Source organism: Capricornis sumatraensis, chromosome 4, assembly GCF_032405125.1.
Source record: "Capricornis sumatraensis isolate serow.1 chromosome 4, serow.2, whole genome shotgun sequence".
Taxonomy (NCBI): domain Eukaryota; kingdom Metazoa; phylum Chordata; class Mammalia; order Artiodactyla; family Bovidae; genus Capricornis; species Capricornis sumatraensis.
Window position 1 is genome coordinate 317356 of NC_091072.1, and position 22127 is coordinate 339482.

Sequence of the window (22127 nt, forward strand, 5' to 3'; positions counted from 1 at the left end):
ATCATGTACGGATGTGAGAGTTGGACCATAAAGAAGGCTGAGCACTGAAGAACTGATGCTTTCAAACTGTGGTGCTGGAGAAGACTCTTGCGAGTCCCTTGGACTGAAAGGAGACCCAACCAGTCAATCCTAAAGGGAATCAGTCCTGAATATACATTGGAAGCACTGATGCTTAAGCTGAAGCTCCAATCCTTTGGCCACCTGATACAAAGAACTGACTCATTGGAAAAGACCCTGATGCTGGGAAATATTGAAGGTTGGAGGAGAAGGGGACAACAGAGGATGCAATGGTTGGATGGCATCACCAACTCAATGAACATGAGTTTGAGCAATCTCGGGGAGATGATGAAGGACAGGGAAGCCTGGTGTGCTGCAGTCCATGGGGTCACAATGAGTCAGACTTGACTCAGCAACAATAGAAGTGTATGCAGAAAATATGGGAGAGAACACGTTCAGTTAAAAAATGATAAAGGGATGAAATAAAAAGTCCTTTGGAGAGCAGTGGTCTAGACACTCAGGACCCTGTATTCTGTCCACTCATTGAGAAGAGTGCAAGTTTACCACGACCCCTCGGTCACTGTGGCTCTGAACACAACTTTGGGATTAGCCTAATGGACAAGTTGGTACAAAGGAGGCTAAAGTCACCCCACTGGTGATCCCCTCACATTGAAAGGTTGACCAATTTAGTTAAAAAAAGTTGTTTTCCCTTTTCATGTATAAATACTAGACTTTTATGCTGATTTATTTGCTTGTTTTTTAAAATTTTCATTTTACATTGGAGTACAGTTGATTAACAACGTTGTGTTAGTTTTATGTGTACAACAATGTGATTCAGTTATGTATGTACATGTGTCTATTTTTTTTCTAGTTCTTATCCCGTTTAGGTTACTACAGAATATTGGACCAGCTAGATTTTGGAGGCTGCACTAACCTGCTATTTCAATTCAAAATTAAAGAGATAATACTTTTCTATTCAGTTATTGAGCTTCATGGAGAATAATCTTGAGTGACTTAACAAACCTGTTATAAAATAGAGGTGATGGAGGGGAGACTTTATCTTATGTTTCCAGATTTTCCAACTTTTAATGACATCAGCATGAGTTTTCTATATGATTTACCTAATCTCTAGGCACTCTCTCTTGTGTCTATAGGATCACAAAACCTGTTTGTAAATCAGCCATTCTTCTCAGTGAGGGGAAAAGTAATATGATTTCTTTTTTTTAAATTAAAATAAATAAATTTATATTAAAAAAAAAGTTAACCTGTTTCTTATGACCCAGAGGGATGGTACGGGGAGGAAGGAGGGAGGTGGGTTCTGGATGGGGAAACACTTGTTATACCTGTGGCAGATTCATGTTGATGTATGGCAAAATCAATACAATATTGTAAAGTAATTAACCTCCAATTAAAATAAATAAATTTATATTAAAAACGTTTTATTGGAGTATGGTTGATTTCCAATGTTGTGTCCATTTCAACATACAGCAAGGGGATTAGTTATACATATACATGTATTTGGAATTCCCAGGTGGCTCAGTGGTAAAGAATCCACTTGCCAGTGCAGGAGACACAGGAGACATGGATTTGACCCCTGGGTTGGGAAGAGTCCCTGGAAGAATGAATGGTAACCTCCTCCAGTATTCTTGCCCTGAGAATTCCATGGACAGAGGTGTGACAGTGGCCTACAGTCCATGGGGTCGCAAAGCATCGGATGTGCCCGAGCATGCATGCAAATGCATCTGTCTATTCCTTTCCATTTTGGATTAACACAGGGTATTGAGTAGAGTTCCCCATGCTATACAGTAGGTTCTTGTTGATTACCTGTTTTATATATGATAGTGTGTATATGTTAGCCCTAAACTCCTAATTTAGCCCCCTGCCTACCTTTCCTTTTTGGTAACCATACGTTTGTTTTTTAAATCTGTGAGTCTGTTTCTGTTTTATAAATAAGTTCATTTGTATTACATTTCAGATGCCACACATGAGTGATTTCATATGGTGTTTGTCTTTCTCTTTCTGACTTCACTAAGTATGATTATCTCTAGATCCATCCATGTTGTTGCAAATGGCATTATTTCATTTTTTAAATGGCTGATTCATATTTCATTGTATATTTCATTGAATATTTCATTTTATTCTTTACCAGCTGAGCCACAAGGAAAGCCCATTTCATTGTGTGTGTATGTGTGTATATATATATATATATATACAAAAGTGAAAGTGAAGTCGCTCAGTCGTGTCCAACTCTTTGGGACCCCATGGACTGTAGCCTATCAGGCTCCTGCGTCCATGGGATTTTCCAGGCAAGAGTGCTGGAGTGGATTGCCATTTCCTTCTTCAGGGAATATTCCCGACCCAGGAATCGAACCAGGGTCTCCCACATTGCAGGCAGATGCTTTATCGTCTGAGCCACCAGGGAAGTCCCATATATGTATATATATATACACTTATATATACTTTATAAATATATATATTTATATATAAGTATACATATATATGTATACTATGCACATATGCATATTATTATTCATAGCAACACTCTTTACAATAGCCAGGACTTGGAAGCAACTTAAATGTCCACTGACAAATAAATTGGAAAAAGAAGTTTGGTGTATATATATATAAATATATACACACACACTTATATATACTTTATATATATACTTATAAACATATATATACTTATATACATATACATACATATATATGTAGTATATATGTGTGTATATATATATATATATACACAGACACACACCAAATTTCTATATTGTATGTATAGATTTGTATCCAACTTATTTTTATTAATATTATGTTGTAACAATATTACTTATCCTAAACTATGCCATTTCATGTTTTAAAAGTTAGGTGTCATTATTATTAATAAGTAATATTATGGAAGTATCTAATTATTTTTAATCATTTCTTAACTATATATTCATATCATTTCAATTTTTTTCCTGTTATATTGCCAAAATGAATATCCTGCTATATTAATCTTTAACTGAATTTCTGTAGTTCCTCAAGATAAATTCCTAGAAGTAGAATTATACTGAGTCAAATTATATGAAAGTGTAGGTAGTTCTAATAATTTCACTGAAATGCCACCAGTATTAATTGTTATAATTTAAGCTATGTCATATTGCTTTTGTCTTTTGTATTTCTTAGCCAACTTGTTAAGTAAAAATGCTTTCAGACATTAACAAGCCTTATATTTCCCCTTTTAATAAGTCAGTTTTACTTTGATATTTATTTTTATTAGTGTTCACCCTAGAGTTTGCAATATACATTTACAACAAATCCAGGTTAATTTTAAAATAATATTATATCACTTCATAGGTAGTGAGTACCTTAAAATAACAAAATCATCCTAATTCCTTCCTTGTCCTTTGTATCACTGCTATTATCCATTTTACTAACATACAGTCAGACACAAGAATACACAAATGTACACGTGATTTATATATAAGCATACATATTCCAGGGTTTCCCAGGTGGCTCAGTAGTAAAGAATCCACCTGCCAGTGCAGGAGTCTCAGGAGACAGAGATTCGATCCCTGGCTCAGGAAGAACCTGCAGAGAAGGAAATTGAAGCCCATTCCAGCATTCTTACCTGGGAAATCCCATGGACAGCGGAGCCTGAAGGCCACAGTCCACAGGGTCGCAAAAGAGTTGGGCATGATTAGAGAGTGAACACCACCACCACCAACATTTTGATGTGATGCTAGTCTGGCCGCAGTTGCAGCATTTTTCCTCCCCTACTCTAGCAGGAGTTTACTGTGGCCATGCTTATGTAAGTCTGGGCTGTGGTGCTGGGAGAAGGCAAGACTTAAAAGTAAGTCTTTGCATGGGATGACACAGGCAGCTTGATTTTAACCTTGAAACCTTTCTGGGGCATCCCTGATATTTTCTTCCCACTACTGCACTGAAGAATGTCTGAGTGAAAGACATATTCATCGTATATGCTTTGTATAAATTAGGTAACTTTGGTATGGGGAAAGCATGTCTGGTGTTGAGTTAATATCACTAATGTAAGAAATTTGGAGGCCCCGATCAAGAAGGTCATCATTGGCTGCAACATTCCAAGTCTACAGGTCCACCCATAAGGGGAAACATACAGGAAAACATCTCCGATTTGGAGGAAAATGACATTTTCAGGCTTGTTTGCTCCATCTTCTTACAATGGCAGTTCAGTTCAGTTCAGTTCAGTCGCTCAGTCGTGTTCGACTCTGCGACCCCATGAATTGCAGCATGCCAGTCCTCCCTGTCCATCACCAACTCCCAGAGTTCACTCAGACTCACATCCATCGAGTCAGTGATGCCATTCAGCCATCTCATCCTCTGTCGTCCCCTTCTCCTCCTGCCCCCGACCCCTCCCAGCATCACAGTCTTTTCCAATGAGTCAACTCTTCACATGAGGTGGCCAAAGGATTGGAGTTTCAGCTTCAGCATCATGCCTTCCAAAGAAATCCCAGGGCTGATCTCCTTCAGAATGGACTGGTTGGATCTCCTTGCAGTCCAAGGGACCCTCAAGAGTCTTCTCCAACACCACAGTTCAAAAGCATCAATTCTTCTGTGCTCAGCTTTCTTAATAGTCCAACTCTCACATCCATACATGACCACTGGAAAAACCATAGCCTTGACTAGACGGACCTTAGTCGGCAAAGTAATGTCTCTGCTTTTGACTATGCTATCTAGGTTGGTCATAACTTTTCTTCCAAGGAGTAACCGTCTTTTAATTTTATGGCTGCAGTCACCATCTGCAGTGATTTTGGAGCCCAAAAAAATAGAGTAAGCCAGTGTTTCCACTGTTTCCCCATCTATTTCCCATGAAATGGTGGGACCAGATGCCATGATCCTAGTTTCATGAATGCTGAGCTTTAGGACAACTTTTTCACTCTCTTCTTTCAATTTCATCAAGAGGCTTTTTAGCTCCTCTTCACTTTCTGCCATAAGCGTGGTGTCATCTGCATATCTGAGGTTATTGATATTTCTCCCGGCAATCTTGATTCCAGCTTGTGCTTCTTCCAGTCTAGCATTTCTCATGATGTACTCTGCATATAAGTTAAATAAGCAGAGTGACAATATACAGCCTTGATGTACTCCTTTTCCTATTTGGAACCAGTCTGTTGTTCCATGTCCAATTCTAACTGTTGCTTCCTGACCTGCATCCAGATTTCTCAAGAGGCAGGTCAAGTGGTCTGGTATTCCCATCTCTTTCAGAATTTTCCACAGTTTATTGTGATCCACACAGTCAAACGCTTTGGCATAGTCAAATACATAGTCTATATACATTACAAAGTAATTAAATACTTCAGTATCCATCTCTGTTGCTGTTACTTTATTGTGATAACTCCTGGGAGGTCTCAGCTATCGGAGGAGATGTTTGTGAGGGTCAGTAGGAGGAGGGGTGCAGAGCCTCTTTCACTTTCTTATTTTGTGGATATCACTTTCCCAAGTTAGACTGTCGGGAATTTTGTTCCTTACATTAAAATTATTAAATAATTAGCTTTTGAGTTTATCTCTTCTACTGTTATCTACTTTCAGATTAATTTCCATTTTCCTTATGCTTTTACTGATTCGTTTGATTGGAGGAGAATGATCCATCGCCAAACTTGTTATATGAGAAAAAAAATGAACCCTATTTAAGATCCCTCTTTTGTCAAATGTTTACTCACAGCCAAATGCTATCACTAATCAATACACCTGGAGTTTATTGAATTCTCGTGTTTCATCTGTTGGTTTCCTCCCCAGCTATCACTGACTTCAGCCTGCAGTGTAGATCTGTCAGCCCTTTACCAGTGGGAATACCTCCCAGGTTTTGTATATTGCTTGACAGTAAATCTTATTTTTAATTTTAGTAAGATGTGTTCACTGTCTCTTCATTGCTATTTTACCATGAAATTATAAAATCTATATTAGGAAGTATACAGAAATATCCCTTAAAATCACTGCATATCACTTAAAACCCAAGAATGTCCTAATAAGAGAATGATTTTTATCTTTGGTGCTACATTTAATTTAAACTTAACTTTTCAATGTAAATATTGATTATTGAGTGTCAGTGCATCAGGCTTCCCAATTGTCTTCTTTTTAGGAAGGTCATTTAAAGTGTCATTTTTTCGACTTTTTTTCCTTTGTCTATTTTTCTTCCAATTTTATTGAAATATAACTGACATACAGCATTGCATAAGTTTAAAGTGTACAACATAGTGATTTGGCTTACATACATCATGAACAGATTACAACAATACATTTAATGAACATCTATCAGCTCACTTACACACAAAAGAAAGAGAAAAAAATTCCTTGTGATGAGAACCCTTTAAAAGATCGTCTCCTAACGACTATCATAAGTAATATACAGCAGTGTTAATTATATTTATTAATATCATGTTGTATGTTATATCATTTATCTCATAACTGGAAGTTTGTACCTTTTGACCACTTTCATCCAATTTCCCCCCATACCCCTGCACTAAAGTATTTTTCATTTTTAATAGCTGAAGAAAAGATGTAGATTTTAACTAAGCAAAGAAAATTATTGGCCCAACATTATACTTTGGGGACCTCTGTAGAATTAACTTCAAACTCATTACATATTTAGCATCTGTAATTCAATGACTGATTGAGCAAGCAGTAAGGTTGGGGGTACATTCTTGTTTTCTGACAGATTGTTATTAAATAGTAACCTGACTATACCAAGACACAGTCCTTTCTGATTTTCCTCTTGTCTATTGATGATTCCTTGTATTTGGAACTTGGCAAGCACTATATTTGGTGCATATCTTCAGACTTCCCATTTATAATCAGTGATTTCGAACTTCCAAACTAGAAGACTAAAAATGTCTCCACTGGCTCTTCTCTTCTTTTTTAGACTTTTCTCCTAATAATTAACTGAAGCCTCAAATCTGACACAAAAACTCCCCAGGTGACTGGTGACCCAGTGTTTCTCAAAGTGTGGTCCCTGCACAAGCAGCGTCAGCATCACCCAGGAATAAATCCTCAGGCAAATTCTCATAGTTGCCGAATAAGAAGCTGGATGAGCTTCAGCCATCTGTATTTTAACATGCGTTTTAGTTGATTCTATGCATGCTTCAGACTGAGAACTGATTTTCATCATTTGAATCATCATTAGGATCAGAAGAGAATCAAGCCCCAGTCTGCAGTACTTTATGTTCAGCTAGCAATCCAAGGGAAAAAGAGAAGAGCGTTTTTTCTTCAGTTCGCAATAGCTCCTGCTGGCAAAGAAGTCACTGATAAAACAGCATTGGCTACAGAGTGTGAGTAAAAATGGCGAATGCCATCATTCACTCATTCTTTCATTGTCTTTTTTTATTTACTAAATTATTAATGTTGATAATTTTCCAGGCATTGAAGTATACTTTGAGAGAGATGCAAGAGTGTTTAAGACTTTCAAAGAATTTTTATTCTGTGGGCAAGAAACCGGAAGTGGAGTGGGAAGAAGACAAAGCAAAACACAGCAAGTCCTCTTAAGAGGCACAAATAATGGGCTTTGGAAGCACACAAAAGAGAGCAATGAAAATAAAAAGGCAAAACCTCACTTTGTTGAAATGAATGTACAGACTCGGCTCTAGAATACCTGGAGGCCACTTCCCATTATATCCTACTTTGTAAGAGAGACATAAAGAGAGCAGAGAGGGTCCGATTCACGCTAACGGTGAGGACAGTGAGAACTGCTGCAGTCATAATGCATGCTCCCGGGAAGCTGCAGCAGAAAGAAGCAGGCGGCACACATAAACGCACGAACAATCAAAACACTCAGCGACAGTCTTTTCATCTCCTGAGGTAAGTACACTTCAGCAGGGAAAACAGTCACCTTGTACAGGAGAAACAGGGACGTGAGGACAAACTCCCCTGACCCATCAAGCACGAGAGAGGGGCACAGTGAGAACACCGTCTGGGGAAATCCAGCGAAATCCAGTCAGTGTGGATTCTGCCCGGCCGTCTCAACCTGATCAAACGCGCCTCACTGCCTCCTCATTGCTCAGCCGGAGAACTGGCTGCGGAGAAAAACCAGCTCCTGCTATTGTGCCCTACACGCGTCTCCAGCTAGGAAAGAATTCAGTCTCTGAAGATCTGGCAGAGGTGCTAGGAGGCAACTGCTTCCAAAGCTCGCTCTCTCTGTGACTTAGAAGCGTGAAATAACCTCATTTCAAAGTTGAGAGTCTTAAAAGAAAACCCTCACATACACTCTTATCTGCCCTCACAGCCTGGACTGTGAATCAGACTTGGGATAAAGTAGAGGAGTCTGTGTGTGTGCCCAAACACCTGTTATGAAGAGCTCCATCATTGTTTTCAGAATTCGTGGAAAAGACTATTTTTTCCAATATTATTTTACCATCCAAAATAGATCTTAAAATGCATTCAAATTTTAGAGCAATTTCTATGGGGAACCAAATTCACAAGAATCCGTTTGAACCTTGACTGTGGAGTTCTATTATCATCGTCACCTGTTCCCCGAGGAATTGTTCTCAATGAGTGGCTGAAGATCCTGCAAGATGGTAGGGTCAGTCCTACAAGACAGTTCCTCCTGATTCTCCTCCACTCTTGTCCGTCTTCTACTGTGCAACAAACTAGTTTACAGTGGCTTCATTTACAGGTGACAGTGAAGGATCCTTGGGTCTCTCGTGGTCTCCTTCGTTCTTGGCTATCCAGATGATAGCATGCCTGCTCTTCAGAAGGAAGGCCATAAAACTTAGACCAAATCCTCTTTACACATCATGTAACTGCTGGGTCTGAGAATTGCCTCCTCTAAAGTAAATAAAGCCATATCGATTTCTCCTGGGCCACGCAATCTATTTTGTGGAATTTTCTCCCATCTAATTCAAATCCCTGCATGGATTTCAGGGTCACTGTTTTTCAGTGTGACTGGGAAAAGGACTAGCTAGTTGGAAATGAATGTAGCTGCTTTGCAGATATACCCCAACACTGAGCTTATTATTTATATTGTTTAGGCATAGAGTCAAAGAAAGTAGCTGTCAACCAAAGTACTTGTCAGTATTGCTATTAAGGCAAAAGCTTCCAGGCTCTCAGATTAAGGAGAATGAAAGAGGTAGAGACAGGCCTGTCAGAATTATCCACACATACTCTAGGTGATGAATTTCCTAAGGAGGGCCTCAGGTTAGCGATCATACGAGCTTCTTCTAACCCTTTGCTTCTACCTAGAATTACCATGCGACCAAGGCAATAACTGTATTCTTGTATTAAAAATAGAAGGAGCAAGATTTTTGTGCAAATTGATGTCCATGTATTTGTGCACTTTTAATTAATTTGACTATTTATTGACAGATTACAAAACGTCATAGAATAAAGACATGAGTAAGTCACAGCCCCACCCATCAAGAATCTCAGAACCTAGTAGGAAAGTCATGGCATGGACATATTTATACACAGGTCACACTGTGACAGGAAGATGGATAAACAAGATTCACGGAGGCTAGCTAGACAGGCATGTGGGGCAGGTCAGTAGATAGCTGGGTGGACAGAGAGACGGTGGATGGAGACTTAGGTCAGTGCACATGAGTGACAGGCATTTTCAGTCACTGAGAGTAAAAGCAGAGCCTCAAGCTCTACCTGGTCTAGCTTCCCGTTACTCTCTGATACCATAGCCTCCCATCCTTTTCCTTACTGTGTTTCTTTTTGTTTTTTGACATAGCAAATTTGTGGATAATGTATACAACTTGATGAGTTTGAAGAGAGTATGTACCTGAGAAATGATCGTCACAATCTATGCCATAGGCTTATCCGTCATCTTTGAAAGCTCCATCCCACCTTTTCTTTGTTATTTTTCTTATGACAAGAACACTTAAAATCTACCCTCTTAGCAAATTTTAAGCGTATAATACAGTATTGTTAACTGTGGTCACCACGCTGAAGAGTAGATCTCTAGCACTTATCTTTTATAACTGGAAGTTTGTGCTGTTTGACTGGTCCTCCCCTCTTTCCCCTCCCTTTCCCTGGCAAGAACAATTCCATTTTCCTCTTGTAGGAACTTGACTGTTTTGATTATGTAAACATATCATGTAACATGTATCTTTCTGTATTTCCTTATTTCACTTGGTGTACCTAATGTCCTTTGCTTTCTTAAGTTGCTTTCATGTTCCGGTGTTGTGAACAATGTTGCAACAAATATGGGAGTGCAGATATCTCTTTGAAATTTTGATTTTGATTCCTTTGTATATATTCTCAGAAGAGAGATTGCTGGGTAATATGGTAGTTCTATTTTTATTTTTTGAAATAAGAAAGAAGAAAGTGAAGTCACTCAGTCGTGCCCAACTCTTTCAGACCCCATGGGCTGTGGCCCACCAGGCTCCTCTGTCCATGAGATTTTCCAGGCAAGAATACTGGAGTGGGTTGCCGTTTCCTTCTTCAGGGTATCTTCCTGACCCAGGGATCGAACCTGTTTCTCCCACATTGCAGGCAGATGCTTTACCATCTGAGCCACCAGGGAAGTGAAATAAGAATCCTCCCTATTCAAAAATCCTCCCTGTTTTCCCTAGTGTCTATAACAATTTACAGTCCCACCAAGAGGGTGAAAGAGCTCTTTATTTTGTATCCTTGCTACCATTTGTTCTTTGTTTTGAGCTGATAACTTCTGTGGTTTTGACTTGTATTTCATTGAAAATTAGTGATGCTGAGTGTCATTTTACACATCTGTTGGTCATTTGTATGTCACCTTTAGAGATATATCTATTCAGCTATTTTCCCATTTAAAAATTCAGTTATTTGGGATTTTTTTTGCTGCTAGTAGTAAAAGTTTTTTTTTTTTTAATATATTTTGAATATCAATATTTTATTAGATATATCAGTTCAGTTCAGTCAGTCATGTCCAATTCTTGTGACCCCAGACTGCCGGGCCCAAGTCCCTGGACTGCAGCATGCCAGGCCTCCGTGTCCATCACCAACTCCCAGAACTTGCTCAAACTCATGTCCATCAAGTTGGTGATGCCATCCAACCATCTCATCCTCTGTTGTCCCCTTCTCCTCCTGCCTTCAATCTTTCCCAGTATCAGAATCTTTTCCAATGAGTCAGTTCTTTGCATCAGGTGGCCAAAGTATTGGAGTTTCAGCTTCAGCATCAGTCCTTCTAATGAATATTCAGGACTGGTTTCCTTTAGGATTGAGTGGTTTGACCACCTTGCAGTCAAGGGACTCTCAAGAGTCTTTTCCAACACCACGGTTCGTAAGTATCCATTCTTTGGGGCTCAGCTTTCTTTATATTCCCACTCTCACATCTGTACATGACTACTGGGAAAACCACAGCTTTGACTAGATGAACCTTTGTTGGCAAAGTAATGTCTCTGCTTTTTAGATATATATTAGATATATGGTTTACAAATTATGTAGATTGCCTTTTCATTTTGTTGGTGATTTTTTTGTTGTTGTGGAGAAGCTTTTCGGTTTGATGTAATTCCGAAAGGAAATCAAGCCTGAATATACATTGGAAGGATCTAATATGAAGATCCAATTCATTGGAAAAGACCGTGATGCTAGGAAAGACTGAAGGCAGGAGGAGAAGGGGACGACAGAGGATGAGATGGTTGGATGGCATCACCGACTCGATGGACGTGAGTTTGAGTGAGCTCTGTGGGACAGTGAGGGGCAGGGAAGCCTGGTGTGCTGTGGTTCCCAGGCCCACAGAAAGTCAAATGCTACAGTGACTGAACAGCAACAGAGATCCCTCTTGTATGGTTTTCACTTTGCTGTCTGTGCTTTTGGTGTTGTGTACAAGAGCCGTTGCCTAAAGCTTTGCTCCCAGGTTTTCCTTCTAGGACATTCACTGTCTTAGGTATTTAGTACATTTGGAGTATGCATGACTGTTTTGGTATGGAAAAGATGAGGGAAAAGTGTCGCTCTTTCACTTGTGAATATCTAGTTTTCTATTATTGGAGAGATTATCTTTCTCCTACTATGTTTTCTTGGCATTCTTGTCAAAGATTAGTTGATTATATATGTGTGGATTTATTTCTGAGATCTCTATTCTTTCCCAGTCATCTGTCTGTTCGTTTTAATGCCAGCACTGTACTATTTTGATTACTATGACTTTGTAATACATTTTAAATTTAGGAATTGTGATGCTTCCAGCTGTGTTCTTCTTCCTCAAGATTGGTTTGCCTATTCAGGGGCTTCTGTGGTTCCATATCAAGTATAATACTGTTTTTCTATTTCTGAAATTAAAAAAATGCTTACTACTTGGAAGAAAAGTTATGACCAAACTCAGTTCAGTTCAGTTCAGTCACTCAGTCGTGTCTGACTCTTTGCGACCCCATGAATCGTAGCATGCCAGGTCTCCCTGTCCATCTCCAACTCCCAGAGTTCACTCAAACTCACGTCCATTAAGTTAATGATGCCATCCAGCCATCTCATCCTCTGTCGTCCCCCTCTCCTCCTGCCCACAATCCCTCCCAGCATCAGAGTCTTTTCCAATGAGTCAACTCTTCGCATGAGTTGGCCAAAGTACTGGAGTTTCAGCTTTAGCATCATTCCTTCCAAAGAAATCCCAGGGCTGATCTCCTTCAGAATGGACTGGTTGGATATCCTTGCAGTCCAAGGGACTCTCAAGAGTCTTCTCCAATACCACAGTTCAAAAGCATCAATTCTTTGGCCCTCAGATTTCTTCACAGTCCAACTCTCACATCCAAACACAACCACAGGAAAAACCATAGCCTTGACTAGATGGACCTTTGTTGGCAACGTAATGTCTCTGCTTTTCAATATGCTATCTAGGTTGGTCATAACTTTTCTTCCAAGGAGTAAGTGTCTTTTAATTTCATGGCTTCAATCACCATCTGCAGTGATTTTGGAGCCCAAAAAAATAAAGTCTGACACTGTTTCCACTGTTTCCACATCTATATCCCATGAAGTGATTGAACCAGATGCCATGATCTTCGTTTTCTGAATGTTGAGCTTTAAGCCAACATTTTCACTCTCCTCTTTCACTTTCATCAAGAGGCTTTTTAGCTCCTCTTCACTTTCTGTCATAAGGATGGTGTCATCTGCATATCTGAGGTTATTGAGATTTCTCCTGGCAATCTTGATTCCAGCTTGTGTTTCTTCCAGTCCAGCGTTTTTCATGATGTACTCTGCATATAAGTTAAATAAGCAGGGTGACAATATACAGCCTTGACGTACTCCTTTTCCTATTGGGAACCAGTCTGTTGTTCCATGTCCAGTTCTAACTGTTGCTTCCTGACCTGCATACAGATTTCTCAAGAGGCAGGTCAGGTGGTCTTGTATTTCCATCTCTCTCAGAATTTTCCACAGTTTATTGTGATCCACACAGTCAAAGGCTTTGGCATAGTCAATAAAGTGAAAATAGATGTTTTTATGGAACTCTCTTGCTTTTTCCATGATCCAGCAGATGTTGGCAATTTGATCTCTGGTTCCTCTGCCTTTTCCGAAACCAGCTAGAACATCAGGAAGTTCACGGTTCACGTATTGCTGAAGGCTGGCTTGGAGAATTTTGAGCATTACTTTACTAGCATGTGAGATGAGTGCCATTGTGTGGTAGTTTGAGCATTCTTTGGCATTGCCTTCCTTTGGGATTGGAATGAAAACTGACCTTTTCCAGTCCTGTGGCCACTGCTGAGTTTTCCAAATTTGCTGGCATATTGAGTGCAGCACTTTCACAGCATCATCTTTCAGGATTTGAAACAGCTCAACTGGAATTCCATCACCTCGCCTAGCTTTGTTCATAGTGATGCTTTCTAAGGCCCACTTGACATTCCAAGATGTCTGGCTCTAGATTAGTGATCACACCATCATGATTATCTGGGTCATGAAGATCTTTTTTGTATAGTTCTTCTGTGTATTCTTGCCACCTCTTCTTAATATCTCTATTTCTGTTAGGTCCATACCATTTCTGTCCTTTATCAAGCCCATCTTTGGATGAAATGTTCCCTTGGTATCTCTAATTTTCTTGAAGAGATCTCTAGTCTTTCCCATTCTGTTGTTTTCTTCTATTTCTTTGATTGATCACTGAAGAAGGCTTTCTTATCTCTTCTTGCTATTCTTTGGAACTCTGCATTCAGATGCTTATATCTTTCCTTTTCTCCTTGACAGCATATTATAAAGTAGAGACATTACTTTGCCAATAAAGGTTCGTCTAGTCAAGGCTGTGGTTTTTCCAGTAGTCATATGGATGTGAGAGTTGGACCATAAAGAAAGCTGAGTGCCAAGGAATTGATGCTTTTGAACTGTGCTGTTGGAGAAGACTCTTGACAGTCCCTCAGACTACAAGGAGATCCAACCAGTCCATCCCAAAGGAAACCAGTCCTGAATATTCATTGGAAGGACTGACACTGAAGCTGAAACTGCAGGTCTTTGGCCACCTGATGCAAAGACTGACTCATTAGGAAAGACCCTGATGCTGGAAAGATTGAAGGCAGGAGAAGAAGGGGACGACAGAGGATGAGATAATTGATGGCATCACTGACTTGGTGGACATGAGTTTTGTGTTTATTGGGTTTTATTGTTTTGTGTTTATTGTTTTGTGTTTCTGTACAAATCTGAGCATTTGTTCCAGTTTTCTGAAAAATGCCATTGGTAATTTGATCAGAATTGCATTGCCTTGGGTAGTATAGTCATTTTAACAATATTGAGTCTTCCAATCCAAGAACAGGGTATGTCTTTCTATTTGTTTGAAATATTCCATGTGAAATAAATCTTCAAAGTCATTGGCATCTAAGAGTTTACAGAATTTGTGTCTGCTTAAATTTCTTTTATGAGTGTTTTTGTTTCCAGTGTACCAATTTTTCATGTTCTTGGTTAAGTTTATTGCTAAGCAATTAATTCTTTTTGATGTTATTGTAAATGAGATTGCTTTCTTAGATTCCTTTTTGGATAATTCGTTGTTTGTGACTAGTTTTTGTGCATGTATTTTTTTGGTGTCCCACACTTGACTGAATTTGCTTATTAGTTCCAGAAGTTTTTGGTGTTGTTTTTAGTAGTAGTGTCAATGGTTCAGTCATGTCTGATTCTTTGTGACCTCATAGACTGTAACCCACTAGGCCCCTCTGTCTATGGGATTCCCAGGCAACAGTACTAGAGTGGGTTGCCATTCCTTTCTCCACAGGATCTTCCCCAGCCAGGGATCAAATCCAGGTCTCCTCCACGGCAGGCAGACTCTATACTGTTGGAGGGTGTTTTTAGTGTTCTCTAAATATAAGATTATGGTACCTGCAAATAATTTTGCTTCATTTTTATTTGTACTTCTTTGATTTCTTTTTATTGTCTTAATACTTTGGCTAGGGCTTCTAGCATTCATAGTGTTAAATAGAAGTAATAGAAGCAAAGTAATACTCAAAATTCTCCAAGCAAGACTTCAACAGTGTGTGAACCAAGAACTTCCAGATGTTCAATCTGGATTTAGTTAAGACAGAAGAACCAGAGATCAAATTGCCAACATCTGTGAGATCATTGAAAAAGCAAGAGAGTGCCAGAAAAACATCTATTTCTGCTTTATTGACTATGCCAAAGCGTTTGACTGTGTGGATCACAGCAGATTTAAAATTCTTAAAGAGTTGGAAATACCAGAATACCTTATCTGCCTCCTGAGAAATCTGTATGCAAGTCAAGAAGCAACAGTTAGAACTGGGCATGGAACAACTCCTTTCCAAATCGGGAAAGGAGTATGTCAAGGGTATATATTGTCACCCAACTTGTTTCACTTATGTGCAGAGCACATCATTCAGAATGCTGGGCTGAATGAAGCACAAGCTGGAATCAAGATTACTGGGAGAAATATCAATAACCTTAGATAAGCGCAAAGAAAAACTAAAGAGCCTCTTGGTGAAAGTGAAAGAGGAGAGTGAAAAAGCTGGCTTAAAACTCAACACTCAAAAAACTAGATCATGGCATCCGGTCTCATCACTTTGTGGCAAATAGATGGGGAAGCAATAGAAACAGTGACAGGCTTTATTTTGGGGGGCTCCAAAATCACTTCAGATGGTGACTGCAGCCAGGAAATTAAAAGATGCTTGCTCCTTGGAAGAAAAGCTATGACTAACCTAGACAGCATATTCAAAAGCAGAGACATTACTTTCCCAGTGAAGGTCCATCTATTCAAAGCTATGGTTTCCTAGTAGTCACGTATAGATGTGAGAGTTTGACCATAAAGAATGCTGAGTTCCAAAGAATTGATGCTTTTGAACTGTGGTGCTGGAGAAGAGTCTTGACAGTCTCTTGGGCTTACAAGGAGATCCAACCCGCCCATCTTAAAGGAAATCAATCCAGAATATTCATTGGAAGGACTGATGTTGAAGATGAAGTTACAATACTTTGGCCACCTGAAGTGAAGAGCTGACTCATTTGAAAAGACCCTGATGCTGGGAAAGATTGAAGGCAGGAGGGGAAGGGGATGACAGAGGATGAGATGGTTGGATGGCAACACCGACTTGATGGGTATGAGTTTGAGGAAGCTCCGTGATTTGGTAATGGACAGGAAGGCCTGGTGTTCTTCAGTCCATGGGGTCCCAAAGAGTCAGACATGACTGAGCGACTGAACTGAACTGAAACAGATGTAGTGAGACTGGACATCTTTGCCTTTTTAGATCTCAGAGGAAAAGCTTTCAGTTTTTCTTCATTGAGTATGATGTGCGCTACAGGCTTTCAAATATAACTTCTATTGTGTTAAAGTCCTTCTATGTATAATTTGCTGAGACTTTTTATTCACTAAAGGATATTGATTTTTGTCAAAAGCTTTTCCTGAATCTATTGAGATGATCATGTGATTTTTAAAAATCCCTTCTGTTTATATGATGTATCACATTTATTGATTTAAGTTGTACCATCCTGATATTTCACTTTCATGATGTAAGTTTTTTTAATGTGCTGCCAAATTTGGTTTACTGATTGCTTGTTGAGGACTTCTGTATCCATCTTTATCGAGGATATTGACATGTAGTTTTCTGGCTTTAGTATCAGAGATGCTGGCCTCATAGAGTGTTTGAAAGTTCCCTTGGAAAAAAATTTTTTTTTAAAGTTTAAGAAAAATTGTTACCAATTCTACTTCATTTTTTTTTTTGGCAAAATTCACTTGTGAAGCCCTTTATTTGGTCATTGTTGGAAAGATTTTGATTACGGATTCAGGTTCATTATCTGTAATTGGTCCAATTTAAGCTTTCTGTTTCTTCCTGTTTTAGTCTCTTATTTTGCTAAGAATGTATCCATTTCTTCTAGGTTGGCCAATTTATCGGTGTATAATCACTCATAGTAGTCCTTTATGATCTTTTTACAAAAATTTCCATGAGATCGTTTGTCTTGTCTCCTCTTCCATTTCCGATTTTGAGCCCTTTTTCGTAATCCAGCCAAGATAGTGTCTGTTGTGTTTATCTGCTCCAAGAACAAACTCCGTTTTGTCAGTTTTTTCTGTTCTGTCCTGTTTATTCTATTTCATTTATTTTTGCTTTAATCTTTATTATTTCTTTCCTTTTCCTAACTTCGGACTTTGTTTCTTCTTCTTTTACTCACTTGATCTGTAACGATAAGTTATTTATGTATGTTTATTCATCGCTGTTACCCTCCCTTTTAGTACTGTTTTTGCTTTGTCTCAAATGTTTTCCTATGTTGTATTTAATTTTCGTTTTTTTAATATGAACAAATGTCCCTTTTTATTTCTTCTTTAAACCAAATGTTGCCCAAGCATGTGTTGTTTAATTCACAAGTATTTGTGATTTTTTCCCCCCATTTACCTTCCATTTCCTACTTCCATTCCATTATGATTGGAAAAGATGCATGTAATGACTTCAGTCTTACTACATTTGTTAAAATTTGTTTTGTGATCCAGCCTGTGATCTACCCTAGAAATGTTGCTTGTGCACTTGAGAAGAATGTGTATTCTGCTGATAAGTGTGATATTTAAATGTCCATTAGGTACTCTTTTCTATAGTGTGGTTTAAGATAGTTATTTCCTTACTGATCTTCTTTCCAGGTCAGCTGTCCATTGTTACAATTGGAGTATTGAAGTCTGCCACTGTTATTATATTGCTATTTCTCCCTTAAAATCTATTAGGGCACCACACTGTTATGTCAGGTGCTTATTTATTTATTCATCCATTCATTCACAGCTTAACACAATTATATTGGTGATATGATGCAGAATAGGAGCAGAATGAGAAGGACTTATCAGAGATCAGCTGCAAGTACAGTGAGGTAAAGCAAGTTGCCAGACCAACCAGGTTTCTAAACCCAGGCTCATTGGAATATGCAAATTCTTGTTCCTTTCCTCTCTAGTGTTCAATATAATGAGTTATATCACCAGTTGTGGCTGTGTGGGGTATGTTTCTGCAGTATTCCAGACTGCAGTATCAGTTGTGAAAAATAAGGAATACTTTTTGCCTTCTTCTCCATGCACACTTGTATTTGAGACGGTGAAATATGTACCACAAACTCGACAGGTCTTGACAAGTCCTTCCTAAAGCACAGTGTTATAAGGGAGCCGATAAAGCTATTGGTCTTTGGTCCAGAAGGCTTGTTTCTGAGGCTCCACTGACTCCATCCACACAGTCTTTTAGGACAAGCAGCTCTAGGGTACATATACACTTGTAACTGTCATATCTTCATGTTGAATTGAACCTTTTGTCATTATGTAATGCTCTTTGTCACTTGTGACAGTTTTGACTTAAACTCTATTTTATCTGAAACAAGTATAGTCAGGCCCTATCTTTATTGTTACAATTTTCATGGAATGTCTTTTTCTATCGCTTTCAGCCGATGTGTGTCATTAAACCAAAAGCAGATCTGCTACGGCCAGCGTATAGTTGATGGCTGCATTTTTTAATCCTCTTTGCTACTCTGTCTCTTTGGTGAGTTTAATGAATTTGCATATAAACTGATTATTAAGAGTTATTTATAGGTTATTGGTAGTAATTATTGACCTAATATTGCCACCTTGTTAATTGCTTTTTATCTGTTTTATAGTTTGTTTGCTTCTCTCTTCTCTGTCTTCCTTTGTGAGTTTAATTTTGTGTAATGGAAATGCTTTGACTATGTTATCTTTAACTTTTCTTATTGTGTTTCGAAATATCAGCCTTACTGAAACACATGTAATATGTACTCTTACGGATTTTTGCATTATCTGTACCCTTTGACTGGTGGAATTCTTTTACCATCTATTTCTCCTTCTATTTCAGATATCTGTTTAAATGTCCCCATTTATGGAGATACTCTTTGGCCACCATACTGTCACCATCATTGGCTCTGGTTTTATTTGGCTTTGTTCTTCATGGAAGCTGTCACAACCTGTCATGTTAGTGTTTTTCTCTGTCTTCTCGAATGCCACCTTCATAATGGTATGACTTTTTATTAACCACTATATACCCAGAATAGTGCCAGAATAGTAACTGAGATGTGGTAGATTCTCAAATACTTGTTAAGTGAATGAATGAATGGCTAAATTATGTAAATGCAGCCTGTTGGACACCACGGAGAGTGATAGATTCTGTGGTAAGGAATTGAGGCTCTGTTTGATAGGTGTATCACTTGGCTACTACAACAAAATACAGTGCTATGACAGAACCGCAGCTGCTGTCCCTCACATGCCTGAAGATCAGTGGTTGCGGTGGGCTGGTCTACACTGTGCTCACCAGCAGGGTTATGCCGGTCCCACTTGAGCTAACCTCCCATACCTGTGTTCTGTGTGAAGCTGATTCTGGGCTGCGCTCAGCTTGGGTTGGTGCTTCTCAACTTTTATTTCCTTTCCGGGGCCAGCAGTCAGCCCAAGAATCTTCTTCTCAGGGTGGCAACAGACTTCAAAAAGAGCAAGACCTCTGAGGTCAGTAATTTTCGATCTGCTTGCATGGTGTCTGCTAGCATCCCATTGACCAAGCAAATCACATCCCTAAACTTCAGATCAAAGCACAGGGAAGTTACTCTGCCCACAGAAGAACAGGTGAGGTTTAAATCAGACCTACCATGGTTGGCAACATTACTTTATCATTTCCAGCCGCTTCAAGCTTCTTTATAGATTATCATATAATATTAAAAATTTTCCAATATTAAAATACATTATTTGGAGCTAACATTGAATTAAGATCAATGACAATTAGTCATTGTGGAATCTGTCAATAAAAGAAATATCTTACAATATATTTATGATGTTTTACACATGTCCTAATCACAATATGCCCAGTATGTAGGTCAGTAACTTGGACTGTTCAGAGATAGTTTGTCTTATACACAGTCTATTTCTAAGCTTTTATCCTAGAAACAACTAAGCACTCCCTTTGCTCCCGTCCAATTTCCCTTCGTAGAAATTTAATTTATAAGACTGCTGACTTTAATTACAGATGGAAGCATGAAAGTGTTCTATCAAAATGTAATTGACTGTCATAATAGTATAGCTTTGAGATTTTCTTAGTTTCCTCTCCCATCCAAAAGGAGTAGACTCTTGAGATTAGGGTTAATGATGCTGATGGTGTACTGATGGCTGGATTATTTGTTTTCTTGCTTCTTGCATTTGAGACTAACTTGATTATTTTAAAGACACCTGCAATTCTTTTGCAAATGTTTAATTCCAATCAGGGAAATTAGCCATCACATATGTGGGTACTATTATATTACAGTTCAGTTCGATTGCTCAGTCGTGTCTGACTCTTTGCAACCCCATGAATCGCAGCACGCCAGGCCTCCCTGTCCATCACCAACTCCCAGAGTTCACTCAGACTCACTTCCATCGAGTCCGTGATGCCATCCAGCCATCTCATCCTCGGTCGTCCCCTTCTTCTCCTGCCCCTAATCCCTCCCAGCATCACAGTCTTTTCCAATGAGTCAACTCTTCACATGAGGTAGTCAAAATACTGGAGTTTCAGCCTCAGCATCAGCCCTTCCAATGAACACCCACGACTGATCTCCTTTAGGATGGACTGGTTGGATCTCTTTGCAGTCCAAGGGACTCTCAAGAGTCTTCTCCAACACCACAGTTCAAAAGCATCAATTCTTTGGCACTCAGCTTTCTTCACAGTCCAACTCTCACATCCATACATGACCACAGGAAAAACCATAGCCTTGACTAGATGGACCTTTGTTGGCAGAGTAATATCTCTGCTTTTCAATATGCTATCAAGGTTGGCCATAATTTTTCTTCCAAGGAGTAAGAGTCTTTTAATTTCATGGCTGCAATCACCATCTGCAGTGATTTTGGAGCCCCAAAATATAAAGTCTGACACTGTTTCCACTGTTTCCCCATCTATTTCCCATGAAGTGATGGGACTAGATGCCATGATCTTCGTTTTCTGAATGTTGAGCTTTAAGCCAACTTTTTCACTTTCATTGAGAGGCTCATTAGTTCCTCTTCACTTTCAGCCATAAGGGTGATGTTATCGGCATATCTGAGGTTTTTGATAACATTACAGTATTTTCCTAAAAATAAGATAACAATGGTGTGTGTATGTGTGCATGGAGAAGGAAGTGGCAACCCACTCCAGCATTCTTGCTTGGAGAATCCCATGGGCAGAGGAGCCTGGCGGGGTACAGTCCATGGGGTTGCAAAAAATCAGACATGACTAAAGTAACTTAGCATGCACACATAAACACGTGTGTGTGTGTGTAGTGTGTAGGAGGATCAGCGTGGAATAATTTTTTTTAGTATAAATTTATTTATTTTAACTGGGGGCTAATTACTTTACAATATTATATTGGTTTTGCCATACATCAACATGAATCTGGCACAGGTGTGCATGAAATAATTTTAATATTGGCCAAATATCTGGGAGTTGGGACATTTGTCCCTAGCAAAGTTTAGTTGAGCACAATTCCTAGATTGCATTTCCTAGGAAAACTAAAGTCATATCTCCTACCTTCAAGAGATAATGAAGGGAAAGGAATGCTAAGGGGCTGAAGATTACATTTTTGGAAATTACTTGCTTGTAAATCTGGCCAACCAAGAAATATTTAATGCTGGCTAAAATCCTCAGCAGACTTAACGAGTTGCAGTCAGAGTGGAGTCAGTCGCTGGCAGGTGGATCTTTTCATATTATGAACAATGGTCTCTATTGCCTTTGTGAGTTGTAGTCAGAGTGGAGTCGATCGCCGACAGGTGAATCTTTTCGTATCATGAACAATGGTCTCTATTGCCTTTGTGAGTTGCAGTCAGAGTGAGCCAATCGCTG